This window comes from Salvelinus sp. IW2-2015, linkage group LG24 (genome assembly GCF_002910315.2).
Source record: "Salvelinus sp. IW2-2015 linkage group LG24, ASM291031v2, whole genome shotgun sequence".
NCBI classification, from domain to species: Eukaryota; Metazoa; Chordata; class Actinopteri; order Salmoniformes; family Salmonidae; genus Salvelinus; species Salvelinus sp. IW2-2015.
The window spans coordinates 10,049,223-10,054,542 of NC_036864.1; positions in this window are offsets into that span (position 1 = coordinate 10,049,223).

Genomic DNA, 5,320 nt, shown 5'->3' on the forward strand with positions numbered 1-5,320 from the left:
CTGATGTTTTGACATTTTTTAAATCCTGCTAATAACTACTCTGACCAATCAGATTCTGTGTCATCATTTAACCACGCCTATGTTGTTTCAACCGCTATCTGTGGTTCTTTATCACAGAACCCAATATTGTTTTTAGCATATCTGACTATGTTTCGTGTGAGAACGTTTATTCATTATTATTTTTAAAAAGTGTTTTTAATATAGCAATAGTGTGTAACCTGTCAAAGCGCTGCACCATTGCGTTTTTAATCTCAGCGCAGTCCCCCTAGAATTTAAGAATAAAATGGCATGGTACGTTCCAACACGGACATCAACTGGGGAACAAATGCAGTTTGTTTTGTGGCAGAAGTTGTAGCTAAAATGCACGCATAGGTATGGTTATGAGTTAGCTATCTGTGCTAGTTAAAAAAGCCGATTTATTTATTTTAAGTTTWAAAAAAGTATATTGTGTTATCTTGCCAAAGGCTGTCATCACTTTTAATCGCTGTAGTGTGTTTTAGGCTGCTAGCGTTTGGGTAGTTTCGCTGGCTGACATTAGCTGTCTGTTATTATCAGCTAACTAGGTAACGTCATCATGTTTAAACGTTAATAATTAGCAAGCGCTGCTATATTGCAAGCTAGCTTGTACAACAGTGGGAGGGAACTGCTAGTTACCTAGCATTTCACAATGTTACATTATCAGAGCATGTCCTGAAGCCAAGGCTACCACCTTCCTGGTGGTTACAAAGAAGATGGGAAAGTGGGCGACAGTTAGTTAGTTAGTCTAACTATTCTATCTACWGTACTGACCGTTTGTGCACTGTTGAGCTAGCAATAGCCAGCATATGCCTCCTTGACCCTAACCTACTTACTAGATGCCTGGCTTCTCTATGTGTAACGTACACTTGTTCATGCCTATCCAGCCCTAATTTAACTCCAGAGATACGGGTCTATCTAAAACATTTTGGAGCAAACTTAAGTCGCCAGTACGTTAACTAGAGTAATTAGCTAGCCTACTTAAATGGGCAATCTGAGGTTGCTACAATCATTTTTAGACCTTTAAATACATTTTATATAGGATACCCATTGATAATTGAATAATATAACTCGTAGATGCCTCATGAGCTTAGTTCAACTGTCATACCCATCAGAACCCAACATGTAAACTTGTTTTTATTCCTTTTGTTTGCAAACACTATAGCTTCAAAATATGATTAATGCTATACTTTTGATATAGATCAGGGGTAGGTAACCCTGTTCCTGGAGTGCCACAGGTACCGCAGGACTTTGTCCCAACTAGGCACCACACTGAGTTAGTTACTTAGTTAATTGATCAGTTCAGTYATTGCCTAAATTCAACAGCTGGTCTTCCAGGTCAGTTCAATCAAAAACATGAAGTGCCTGTGCATTCTAGGACAAAGGTTGCCTAGATGGTCAGTACTTGCATCCATAGCTATGRCCATGAATTTGAGTGGTTACATTTCTCAAGCCCCATCCCGCAGCAGTTTACCAAATCAGTGGCTGCGTGGTCTGCTCTGTAATTGTTCAAACTGCACTTTTCCCCTTTAAGACTGCAATCAATAACACTTGAGACTGAATGATCAACTGTAGTGAAATGGTGTTCTATTGCCCTCAATTGGTGGATCCCCCTTGCTGTTAACCTTTGGAGACCAATAGCCCAGTGGTTATCAAACTCTGGGATAGTGCATCATCAGTTTTCCTCTTGTCATGTCAATCATTGCAWACCTATTTATAACTTGTCAGAAATGTCCAGATCAACTAGCCCATGTCAGCTAATGTTTTTTAGCCCTTTGATTTTGTTGTAATGTTTGAGTCACTCATATCACATGAACACACTTTAGACATGACAGTGTATAGAATTGCAAGAAAATTAGCTTTAAAACAGCAACATTTTCTCTCTGCCAACAAGAGGGGTGTGAACAGTTTGTGTCGTGAACAGTGCTTGTGCCCATAGAAATAGACGTGGCGCCCGCAAGGGGGACGTGGGATGTTGCCCAATGCTGGAAGCGGGGCCTGAGTGAAAAGGTTTGGGAATGTACAGTTTGGGAACCTACAGCCTACATGATGTRAGTACAACAGCAAGAATGATGTCCCATTATGTGATCACTGTGACAGCTGTCACCTATGACCTTTCACACATTTCAAAAGCTTCCATCCTGACCCACGTGTGCCAGGAGAAGGGTGTCTCACCGCACCCTTCCTAGAAAAACTGGAGAAGTCTGTGTTTCTGGTATATCTCTCCTAGTTTAATTGTAGCAAGGGATCTATATGACTGATGGGTTTTGCATTTAGGAAAGTTCTGATCTCATGATTATCTTGTCACTCCCTACAGTAATTTCCTCAGTGACTACCACAGAAATTAAACGGACATGTTAATTAATGTTCAGGCTTTAGGCTATATGAATCCCCCTCAACGAGATAGCCCAGTACCGGAGCATGTAAGCTTTCTCTCGCTTGTGCATACGGAAGTATTATTTTTGGCTTTCAGTACAGATATGCCGTTTCAGTATAAGGAAGTTCTAATAATCTAATATCCTATTTTTTGAAATATTAACCCCTCTTCAATCCTGATGCAGGTGGTAAAGTCAAACCAAAGAGTAAATACACCGGACATGAACATCACCAAAAATACATTTAGCATGGCGGACTCAGGTCGAGGAGCCAGCTACACAGTGCCCTGTGACGACTACATCCATGTGGTGGAGTTCAGCCCCTTTGACAGTGGCTCAGCTGCGTCCCTCTTGGCCTATGGAGGAAGCCAGTATGTGGTGGTAGGCACCTGCCGCTTCCAGGTGAGTGGTTGCCTGCCAGATTCCTCTTCCTCATGTCCTCTTTTCTAGCCTCCCTTCTCAAAATGCATCAGAGAAGATCCTCCCAAGGTTCCTCTCTGAGGAGGCATGGATAGGGGACACAAGGAAATGAGCCAGTGTTTTGGTTCCATGTGTGATATAAACCACTGCTGTATGTGTGACGTGAACCACTGTTTGAGCAGGAGGAGGACATGGAGGTAGAGGGGGTTGAATTCAACACACTGCGTGTTTTCCATCATGTGTTACGTGTGGATTGCCTCACATGGAGTCTCGGCTGGACAAGCTGCCCCAACTCATCAGGTAGCCTACCTTAAACCTTTTAGTTCTTACAGCTGTCTTCTGTCTTTACATCAGGGTGTCTGGTCCTGGAGTGCTGCTGGTTGTTTCAGGCTTTCCTTCCAGCCCTGCAGTAAGTAACAGCTGATTCAGCTCATCATGGTGCAGACTGAAGACGTGGTTATTTGGACCAGCCACTGCTGTGGGTTGAAGCTGCACTACTGTTCTTTTTTTTTCATCTTTCCTACGTAAAATGTATTTATAAAGCCCTTTTTATATCCGCAGTTGTCACGTAGTTCTTATACAGAAACCCAGCCTAAAACCCCAAAGAGCGAGCGAGCAAGCAGGAGAGTGCGAGAGGGATACTTAAGATCACACAGGACTCCAGTAAGACAGAAAAACGTCAGATAGGACAGACCCACCCTTGCCCCCCGGTAGATAGACTATTGCAGCATATATATTAGGGACGGAGGGGTCGGGGGACACTGTGGCTCTGTCCCACGATAACCCTGGACAGGGCCACACACTTTGCAAAAGCACAGCCTCCACACCACCAGAGGGATATCAACAGACCACCAACTTACTACCCTGAGACAAGGCGGAGTATAGCCCGCAGAGATCTCCCCCATTACATGAGCCCGAGGGGGCGCAAGACCAGACAGGAAGATAACATCAGTGACTCAACCCACTCAAGTTGAGTATAGCGAAAAGAGCCTGGCAAGACGTGATGCACCCCTCCTACTGACGGCATCAGAGAGCACTAGCAAGCCACTTACTCAGCCCCCGTAATAGGGTCAGTGGAGAGAGGGGAGCCGGCTAGGCAGAGACAGCAAGGGTGGTTCATCACTCCAATGCGTTGCTATTCACCTTCGCACCCCTGGTTCCAGACTACACTCAATCATAGGACCTACTGAAGAGATGAGAATTCAGGAAAGACTTAAAGGTTGAGACCGTTTCTGCATCTCATATGGATCGGCAGACCATTACGTAAAAATGGAGCTCCATGGGAGAAAGCCCTGCTTCCAGCTGTTTGCTTAGAAATTCTAGGAACAATGAGGCCTGCCTCTTGTGAAGATTGGGTACGTGTAGGTATGTACGGCTTGACCACCTGCTTATCCCAGAGCCATATATTTATCTAACTATGTCTCTGGGTCATCCATCTACACCACCTCTGTGTCAGTCAGTGGTATGAAACCCTCAGTAGTCTTGGCCCAGCTGTATTCCTCATTCACCTACCGTATGAAGCTCAGTCATCATTCTAGTCTGTGGCCCACTGTAGCAGTGTAATACCAACCCAGTTATTTCAGGTGTGGTTTGATTAAAAAAAGGAAGTTGAACGTTATTACTTAGAAAGCAAGGTTTTTCTCTTAATTGGAATGGTGGATGGGAATGCTGTAATCCCGCGGGAGATGTTTCCAAGTTGCTTTAATTGAAAGGGAAAGACAACGATACTTCCTGGCCTTCTGTGGTTAAGTCTGCAGGGCCCTGGGGCCGGCGTGTGACGTGCGCATGTGTTATTGCACTGATGGCTCCCCCGCTCAAGTTCCGTCCCTCCCCTAGTTTTACACGTAGTTATGCCTTCCAGGAAAAGCACAGTGTTCTCACGGGCGTGCCTGAGGCAGGGGCCGTCGAGGGTGCTAGGAGGAGGGGGTAGGGGGCTTACGCTCTGAGGATCCCAGATTCTACTAGGCCAGCCATGTGAGGTCCAGTCAGCAACCTCCTGGTAGATTCTGGGGAACTGTCAGGAACACTTCCCCAGCATTAGCTCAGGGCCAAAACAGACCCAGTCATTAGTCAACCCTGTGACATTGACAACTCTTTGAAGATTGTCTCATGAAGAAATGTTCTCCCACTTGGAACTTGTTCTTTCATTGACAATATTCGTGCAGCATAGGCTAAATCTCAATAGCCTAGTTCGTATTGCAAGACTGTGAAGTATGTATTGAATTATAGGTTTGATGAGTGAAAGAAGGGTGGAATGCCCTCCACAATTCGCTGACTACTAGGCTATGTATCAGTTGTTGGTATACTCACCTGTACCAGTTGCTTGGGGGAATATTCTGGCTGTGTATCGTGACATCATGCCAAATCCGTCTGTTCCTGTGACTGCAAATGTGTGTGATATGTGTGTTTTTCTTGTAAGTGAGTTAGTGTAATTGTGTAAGTAATTGCAGGCGCTGGTATATACTACGACTGATTAGAGGCAAAGTCGTCCCCCAGGTGTTAGAAATGCT